This window comes from Ovis canadensis, chromosome 10 (genome assembly GCF_042477335.2).
Source record: "Ovis canadensis isolate MfBH-ARS-UI-01 breed Bighorn chromosome 10, ARS-UI_OviCan_v2, whole genome shotgun sequence".
In the NCBI taxonomy this organism is placed as follows: Eukaryota; Metazoa; Chordata; class Mammalia; order Artiodactyla; family Bovidae; genus Ovis; species Ovis canadensis.
This window is the reverse complement of record NC_091254.1, coordinates 96,110,842-96,121,168: the sequence shown is the minus strand read 5'-3', so window position 1 is coordinate 96,121,168 and position 10,327 is coordinate 96,110,842.

Genomic DNA, 10,327 nt, shown 5'->3' with positions numbered 1-10,327 from the left:
AACGAAATCATAAAGGGAACGCAGACAGAACACATTTAATAGTGAGCTATGTGAAAATGGGTCTTCTAAGAAAATGAAAGACAATGAATGAACATTTTTGCAGCGAAGGTCAGTACGTTCTTGTTAAGCCATTCCAGTCCCAATTTGCATTCAGACTATTAATTTGCTCCTCACAATCGCTTCCAAGTTATTCTGTGAAGCACTTAGCAGATGCGCTAAGCTGCTCCCTGTCAGCCCAGAGCCACACGGGGTGAGAATGGAATGAAGCTGATTTTCTTTTTCGTGTGATCTTTCAACAGAACAGGCTTCTTCGTGAAAGGATTGAATCAGCCTGACCTTCCTGCAGCGAGTGATGTTTTACAGCATTTTTTTTTTAAATGCCACCCGAAAGGCAGTGACTTTTATATGGTGAGGCTTTGCCGATAGTCACGCCAAGTCAGTGATTTCACGGCATCGGTCTGCTAGTGACTTCTCAGAGCTCAGATGTGGTCTGCCGGAGATGATCAGGAAAGAATCCCCTATGCTTTTTATCCAGAAAAGTGTAAGTTTCTCACCCTACAAGCATCGTTTATTTTAGCATTCCTCCACATCCGTGTTTTTCAAGGCTTTTTTAACATCCCTCTATGTGACCGTGACCGATCACTTACAAATATAGGAATGTATTAAGTTTCATGGATTTTCTTTTACCTCTTTCTTTAGATTTATTTTATATTTGACTATAGTGGATTTACAATGTTAGTTTCAGGTGTACAGCACAGTGATTCAGTTATACATAAACATACATCTATTTGTTTATACATCCTTTTCCCATTTAGGTTATTACAGAATGTTGAGTGGAGTTCCCTGTGCTATACAGTAGGTCCTTGTTCACTGTTTTAAATATACTAGTATGTATGTGTCAACCTTAAACTGCCAATCTGCTTCTACCTTTTAACCTTCCTTCACTGATATTCTATTAATTAAAAAAAAAAAAAAAGAAGCCCACTACAGCCTTTACGCTGATGGCTTCAGCTATTGCTAGGCTCAGCCAGTTTGAGAAGCATTATTTTACAGCACTTTGGAATCAGTAAAATTATGGTCCGGAGAGAAAACTGCTGTTTCACTGTTGTATCGGTTTTTACTATTTTGCCTGTTCCAGTTAATCCAGCTGGTCAAGTCAGTCAAATTTTAGACTCTTCATCTGTGTTTTAATACATTTTATTTTTCAACTCCTTTTGGTTGTGTTCCACATGTATGATGGGAGGAGTGATGCAGAGAAAAGCAGGATCACAGGCCACGTGAGCTTTGTCTGGGATAAAAGATAACCTTCGGGAAGTGTAGACCGTAAGTGAGACTTTAAGGTCATCTGGCTTCAGGTTCTTGGAACTTGGCCTTGATATTTGCCTGGTTTGTGCACCCATTCAATGAACCTTTGTCACACTTTTTGTTGTTGTTCAGTCGCTGAGTCGGGTCTGACTTTTTGCAACGCCATGGACTGCAGCACGCCAGGCTTCCTTATCCTTCACCATCTCCCGGAGTTGGCTCAGACTCATGTCCATTGAGTCGGCGATGCCATCCAGCCATCTGTCGGTCAAATTCTGGGCCAGGCATCTGGAGATTCAAAGATGAAATACAGGTTTCTGCCATAAATACGTTTATCATCTGGGAGCAAAGAAGATGTGAGAAAAATTATGAAGTAGTTATTTTGAAAAATCAACGTGCCCTCTAGGTTTCTGGATCCGTGTTACACTGATATCTCAGTGCAATAAACTACAGTAAGTCCCTTACATACGAACGTTCAAGCTGCAAACTTTCAAAGATGCGAACGTGCGTTCCATCAACAACAGGCGTGAATGAAATTGCAGCTTGCCCTCCGTCTCCTATCGGCGACGATCCTTCAGCTCCACCATTTCCCATCTTGTCCTGGTTCACAGGGCACTTTTATTCATTTGCTTTGGCTTCGTGTCTCTTCCCTCAACCCCAAAGCTATCGAGGAGCATTCTTTTCTGCACTCCCAAAAAGTTTGCCCATCTTGAAAACATGCTCTACTAGCTTCTCTTCTTTAAAGCCTTAATAGAGCATTCTTAACCTAAACACTCACTCATTGTCACCTAAGCTTTATTTCATGGGAAGAAAGTCTCAGAATGTCCTTATCAATTAGCAGGTTTTAAAGTTGAAAGCATATTTATTTTTCTTAACTTCTTTACAAAATTCTGAATATACTGTTCAATGTTTCTACTGTTCATCTCTCATTGTTTCCCCTGGTATTGATTTTATATATACATATATGTATATATTTATACATGACATAAATGTATATAGACATGTAAATATGTCACCTTTACATTTATACTGATAGATAAAATTCAGATCATCATCCTGGTGAGTTAAAAAGCACAATTTGCAAATTTTGTATGCTGTACCGATACCAAGCCAGACCCTATGGGGCTCTCAAAAGCTTTTCTGTGTCCTTCATTTCTTGATTACAGGAAATAAGTTTCATTCAGCCTCCTTTATCTTCCTGAGTTCCAATAGGCAGGTTGAAACAGCTGCTAATTAGAGAAACGAGGGAATTTAGAGACAAGGGAGGAACGTTCAAGAAACAATAGGGCAGTCTTGAGGCAAGGTCTTTGTTCCTCCTCAAGGGATCAGTTCAGTTCAGACGCTCAGTCATGTCCAACTCTTTGTGACCCCATGGACCGAGGCACGCCAGGTCTCCCTGTCCATCACCAACTCCTGAAGTTTACCCAAACTCATGTCCATTGAGTCAGTGATGCCATACACATGACAAGATCTTTAAGCTTTTTGCAGATACTGAAACCCCCACCAGCTGGGAGAAGTCAAGAATACGGTGCCCCCAAGCACTAGGACTCCAGACTAGTCAGAACCAGAAGGCTGAAGAGGCTGACTCCTCCTTACCTCTCCACCAACCAATCAGAAGCAGGTCCATGAGCTGATCATGCCCTCTTTGAACCATCACTGTAAAACTCCTTAAGCTTCCCTGGTGGCTCAGCAGTAAAAAGTGTGCCAGCCAGTACAGGAAACACTGGTTCATCCCTGATCCAGGAAGATCCCACATGCCTTGGAGAGCTGCAACTACTAACCCACGCATCCCAGCGCCTGTGTTCCGCAATGGAACCACCCCACTGAGAAGCCTGCGGACTGCTTCTCAACCAGAGAGTAGACCCCTCTCACCACAACTAGAGAAAAGCCCAGGCAGCAAGGAAGACTCAGCAAAACCAAAAATTAGTTAATTAATTAAATTTAGAAGCTCCCTCAATATCCCCTTCAGGTTGGAACACACAGTTCTGAGGGCAATAGCCCACGGTGACCCCTTTTGCCTGGCAAAACAATAATGCTATCCTTTCCTACTTCACCCAGAACTCTTTCTGAGAATTCATTTAGGGTTGGTCTGCAGAGGCCAGATTCAGCATCATGTTTGCATATAAAGAAGTAATTACTTGTAAAATCTAAGTAAAAATGATTTGCTTCTATAGTTTTCGACAATCTACCAAAATCACTGAGCTGTGTAGATAAGACTCTATAAAGAAATCTATGACTCTAGAATAAAGATGGTCTTAGGTCTTTGTAGTAGTTAGCTCAGTTCTTAAATTCACTAGAATTCCACGCTGAAATTTTTTTTTTTTTCCAGAGCTAGGTTGTGATTGATTTTCTCAACACAAACAGCAGTAGATTAGGGAATTAATTAAGGGAAACCTAGAATGTCTTCTCCTTCATTTCACTTTGCTCACGATGCCTGCTGGGCAGATGGAGGCTGCACTGGTAAGGAGATTATTTCTCCTTAGGATGTGCAGAATATAACACATGTTGTGATTAAAAGACCTGAAGGATTTATATTGAGAAAAGGCTCAGTGATGACCTAACCACTAAAGAGTGTTCAGAGAAATCAATTGCAATTAATCCTTCCAACTGGCAAAAAAAAAAAAAAAAGTACCAAATTTTTTAAAGAACCTAAAACTAAAATAAACATAAAAATATAGAGAATGACCCTAAAATCGAGTCTGAAAAAATGTCATAGTACTAACACATTTAGGGTTGCACGTTTATCATTTCACATGTGATAAATCAGCCTCTGGCACTTTCCTACATTTCTTTCAAGTAGATTTGTTCCTGAAAAGTTGGCATTGAAAATCTTCTAAAAGGCTGTTTTTTTGGGGGGAAAGACATTTTAGAGTAAAGTGACATGCTTGGCCATTTATCTGGTGCACCTCAATATACGTGGTGTATACATTGATGGTCACTTGTTTCCTACTGCTTGGGATCAAATGAAAAATGCTGGCATTTCAAAAAGTTAAAGTGCTTTAAAAATTGCTTTTTAAAGCTCTTTAAAACAGCAGTTTTAAAAACCCCTTTCTAAACGCACCTCCCCTTCCCTCCCACAGGTGAGCATGCTGTCCACGGGCTGCGTCCATCTCAAGCTTCTCTTTTGAGTTATCCTCTCCCAGACTGGCTTATTTCCCATGAAAGGTGACTTATGGTTTGATCAATAGCTGTGTCTGTCGTCGCTGAGTTATTTCGGGGATGTGGATGGTATTGCCCAGCCTTGAGAGTCAAGTTCACAATTGAAGTCTGAAGTCTATGAATGAAGGGGACGATAGATACAGAGAGATTTCTCTCTTTCCAAGCAAAACACCCCATAGTTCTTCCCCACAGCGCTGCCAGACCTCGTGACACTGACGTCTAGTAGCCACACTATTTAGAAAATATCAAAACAAAGCTTTTCAAGAGGGTTTTCAGACCCTTTCGGATGCGGCCTGACTCTTTGCTCTTCAGCGTCTTTTCTCCCACCATCTCTCAGAGATGCTGTGCCCACCCCGCCACAACCACCCTCTTCCAGCCCCACAAAGGCCCCACTTGTGTTTGTTGCAGATACGTTTCACTTTGCCTCAAAGGTTCTCCAACGCTGCTCTCATCCCTTGTGATGAATCATCAGGACTGTTGCCTCTACCACAAAGTGAGCAAAGATTCTCCCCACCGAACTCCCATTATATTCCTGAAAGCCTGCTGTTTGTTTTTTAGTCGCTAAGTCCAACTCTTTGCAACCCAATGGAGTATAAGCCCACCAGGCTCCTCTGTCCATGGGATTTCCCAGGCAAGAATACTGGAGAGGGTTGCCATTTCCTTTTCTAGGGCATCTCCCCAATCCAAGGGTGGAACCTGCATCTTCTGCCTTGCAGGCAGATTCTTTACCACTGAGCCACCAGGGAAGCCTCCTGAAGTTCTACTGTTTCTTGTTATCTCTTGAACTGCTTCATCTCCCACCTATGTCTACTTTAAAGGCCCGGAACACAAACCATCATGTGACATCAAGAAAGCCTTTCCCTGAAACTAACTCAATGTTGTCAATCGACTGTGCTAAATATACACATTTTAAAAATAAACTGCATACTATTTCATGAAAAACAAAGCACTCCAAACACCCTTGGAGTGTGATAATGAACTGAGGCATCTGTGAGCCAGTGAGGTTACGAATGAGCGAAGCTCTGAGTTCACCGTGGATTTTACTGTGCTTCTCGGTCAGCTGGGGTTGATCCCTGCCAGCCCCTGCTGCGTGTGCTTTGGGCATGTAGACATGCTTTAGATACAGAAAGAAAGGTTGTTTGCTGGGCACCATCATTGAAAACTTCCCTTCTGAGCACCAGCTGTGCTTTCACAACGTTGCGTTGTGTTGGTTTCACAACGCAGGATCTTGTAGGCTGAGTCATCTGGGGATCCCAGAGCGTAAAATCAACATCCCAACATCAACGAGCTCATAATAATATAAATAAGTGGCTAAGTAAATGAGGACGAATAGACAAATATGCAAATAACCTATGTGGTATTCCACACTCAGGGAGGTGGCGTATAAGCTCGCTCTGCTTAAATATGGGCTGTGGAGTGTGACTTCTCTCAAAAAGGATGGCATAGAAATAGCGGGAGAGTAACTTTCCAGTGGGAAGAGCTGAGAGCTCCAACCTCAGTCCTCCGGTCAAGGTCGACATCAATAGAGTTAATTCATGTGGCCAGTGTGTGCCCTTGATTTGAGATAAGAATGGGACTTCCCTTACCTCTGTGGTCTTCCTCCCCAAAACACATTATCCCAGTCAAATCTTAGGGGGAGGGGGAAACACTAGACAAATTTCAACAGAGAAGAGTTCCAGAAAATATCCGCTCAGTCCTTCTCGAGATTGCCAAGGGCATCATAAACAAGTCCAAGAAACTGTCACAGCCATGGAGATACGAGGATGAAGTGTTATGTGCATCCTGGACTAAAAAGGAAACATTTGGTGAAAACGAGGACTTCCGTGATGGTCCAGGGGTTAAGAATCCTCCTGCCAATGCAGGAGACACAGGTTCGATCCCCCATCTGGGAAGATTCCACATGCGGTGGAGCAACTAAGCCGAGCACCGCAGCTGTCGAACGCCTGCTCTAGAGCCGGGGAGCTGAAATGACAGAGCCCACGGGCAGCGACGGCTGCAGCCTGCACCTTCTAGAGCCCGTGCTCTGCAAGGAGAGAGGCCTGTAAGCCACAGCTAGAGCAAAGCCCACGCAGCAGCTTAGAAAAGCTCGGAAAAAAGCCCAGTGCAGCCAAAAATAAATGAAAAAATAAAACTCGGGCCATCTGAATAAGCTGTGGGCCTTAGTTAGTCCTAGCATACCAAGATTGGCTTATTAATTGTAACAAATCTACAGCTCCAGTGTAAGATGTTAATAACAGGGGAAAGTAGGTGAGGAGGTATATGGGAACTCTCTGGACTATCTTAAAACTGCTTTAAAAAATAAGATCTATTTTCTAAATAACACGAGCATGAACACAGGGCACACACTTTACTCTGCACCTTGGGCTTCACTATGGGTGGTCAACACTGGCTGTCTCCCTGTGCAATCGGAAAGGAAGACCCAATATTTTGTACAATTATTTCAAAACTGCAGGTGTGTTTCCACAAACTTTCAGTCAGGATTTCTCCCCAGAAATAATCCTGAATCTGTTAAAAAAAAGATGACAGTATGCTATGATTTTGAGTAATTGAATTCCTCAATAATGGAAACTTTGTTTCAAAAAAAGACTCAAGCATCATCTATTAAGAAGAGATCATTTTAAATTCAATAACTATAAAATGATACTTTGGAAAAATTGCTGATAACTTTATTTTTTTAATTAAAAGCAATAATACATTATTAAAATGTGTTTTTAAAAAGTCATGTTTCATTGTTACGTCTTTGCTGTTTCTCTAAAATGCTAACACACTAAATGTACACTGAATGCTACCCTTATTTTTCTTTTTAAATAAATGTCTTATTCTTACACCCAACCCGTTCTTGCAGTTGCGGTTGATTTCACTTCCTACTCTTGGTGATATTCTTTTGATCGTTTAAAAAGTTATCTTTTCCCTTCAGCATGATGTGGTTCATCGTTATAACCAGTGAAGGTATCACATTATAACGCAGACCTTGGCAAAACTGATAATAGGAGGGACCATAATTTACACCAAGCCTGTTGGAAAACCCGCTGTAACAGTAAAATTGAGGGTAAGTGCTGGAAATCAGACACAAAAGACCACACATTGCATGATTCTGTTTACATGAAGTGTCTATAAAGGCAAATATATAAAGAAAGATTAGTGATGCCTGGGGCCAGAGGGCAGAAATGGGGATTGACTGGAAATGGATACAGAGGATCTTTGGGGGATGGTGGAAATGTTTTAAAGCTGGATTGTGGTAAACTTCCCATAATTCTGTCAATTTCCTAAAAGTCATTCCAATATATATTTCAAAGGGTCAGTTTTATGGTATATAAATTATACCCCAATAAAGATGCTTATTAAGATGGTCCGGAGTCCATCTCAGCCGGTCCGGAGTCATCAAGATGGATTTCTGTAACTATAAATGTTTTAAGGGTGGGGGAGATGAATTTCTGAATCTAAGAATGATTATGGTTACTTTGCCTCTGAATCAGCATTGAGTCTCACGGGACAAAAGCTGCCGTCCTCCTGGGTTGGAGCCAGTGTGTTCACGGCCCTTAACCCATGAGCGAAGCTCTGCAAAGGACTTCAGAATGAGTAAGCTAAGAAATTCATTATTCTGGATCTTGTAATTACTTTTTTTATTCCACCATTACGTCTTCATTTCTATCATTTGTGTTTGACAACTTAAAAAAGTGACCCATCTCTCTTCTTTTCATAATTTAATGTTAGCTACAACTGTAGGCATTCCTTTTCTTTTCATTAAAGCCAAGGGCCTTTATTTTTGTACCTGAGGCTGTTGAGTTCAAGCAATTAGCGGTAGAAAAAGCCATGAGAATTTTTCTTTTTCCAGCTGAACTGAAGATCATAACCTGTGAATAAATAAATGTCATTGCTGGGTTAGAAATCAACGAAGAAAGACTACAAGGAAAATCGTGCTGCAAGAACAGGCACTCTTTTGCAACCCTTAATGTCTGGATATTTATGGAAAGTATTCATGAATGTTAACCAAGGGTATTAGACATCTCTTTGTATGATTAGGGGAAAGGACCAGAAAGGAGCCAGTTAATAAAAAAAAAAAAGAAAGAAAGAAAGAAAATTAAAAAGTCCAGTGGTGAGAAATTGAACATATCAGCCATGAAATTGTGTTAATTTGATAATTAAAGTGTCTTAGTTCAAATGTAGATCCTGGACAGTTAACAAAATGGTGACAAAATAATTAGGAAAGAAGGCATATTATATACACATTAATAGCTGAAATGAGTAAAGTAGAAAGCTCCCTTCAGGAAAATGCTTTTTGAACAGCACAGAGCAATTATGCATGGACTTGATCTTATTCCATCATTCAAAGAGGATCTGGGAAGAAAGACAAGGAGCCTTTCTAGTTCCGCTGAGTTCTGAAGGGCACAAGCAGAAACAGAGGGGGAGAAGATGGAAGCGGGGGACAGAAGAAAATGGAAACTAATGAATAAAGAAAGAGGGGCACAGAGTCCCGCAGACTGGACCCTTCTCTTCCCTTCTAATTTTCTGACTCCTTGCTTCGCTTCTCTCTCCTTCTCACCTTTCTTCTCTCACATTTTTTTTGTCCCCTTTAAGATTTTCTCTAGTCTCTTGGCATATTTTATCTTTCCTTTCCTTCTTTCTCATAAAAACATTCATTAAAGCAAGAAAACTCCTGAGAAAAATGAAAATGAATGGTTTAGTTTTTGTACCAAATTCAAAAGGTGGAGACGAAGAAAGGAAACCAATGCATCATGTCTTTATAGCTCAGATGGGATAGCAACCTTCGGAGAAAATAGCAAACCAGGGGATAGAAGCAGAGGCCTTTCAAGGAAAAAGATAATTCATTACAATAGCTATTGTTCTGAGGCTGGGTGTGCGAACTGATATTTGTACAATTTCAGCCAGGTAATTGGGTTCTCTGGCTGTGTCTCTTTCCCTTGAGGAGTTTAAATTTTTCCTTTTATAACCATAATATGAAGATGAGTCAGTGGCCCAGTTTTTTAAAAAGTAGATTTTTTTTAACATAGTTTACAGTATAGTTAAAAGTGAAGCATCTCCTCTTGTGTATAAAGCCTCCAGGGAATGCATTTAGCTGCTAATTTTGAGAGAGGAAGGGAGGGGAGGGTACCTACACGCTTACACATCAGAGTCATCTCATTCATCGAGTCTTTCCTATCATCAAACCCATTATTTCGCTTACTGCCCTGCAGCCATCCCTGTTGTTCATGCTTGTTATTCGTTATTATTTCTATTTTTATTACTAATATGTGCATAAAGCAATTGAAGTTAAATCATTTTTGCCAGGTCATTCATGTCATTTCTTTTCAGACCTGAAAAAAGTCAATCCGTGCATAGTATAAAAGAGAAACAGAGATGCGGGGAAATTAGGTGCCTCGCCCATGTCACATTGCAAACTAGGAGCCAATCTGGGCCTAGAAGTCAGGCCTTTTAGAGTGCTCTGGCCACCAGCCCAAGCTACCTTTTATTTATTCCCACAATGATCCAACCAGCTTGGAGATAACAGGTATTTTATACCAATTTGCATTCTTTTTCTGGAGAAGGAAATGGCAACCCACTCCAGTATTCTTGCCTAGAGAATCCTGTGGATGGAGGAACCTGGGGGGCTGCTGTCCATAGGGTCGCACAGAGTCAGACATGACAGAAGTGACTTAGCATGCACGCATGCATTCTTTTTAACCAGGTCACGAAGCAGCAAACTCTTGCGTTCAAACTGCTTTGGATGGTGTTGACTAATCCCAGAAAAGTTGCAAATGTCAATAAAGTGCCCTACACACAGAACTTCAAGTTCTGAACTTTCAAAGATGGGAATGTATGTTCCCCTGGTGTCTGGTGTGAGCGACCCCACAGCTAGCCCTCCGTC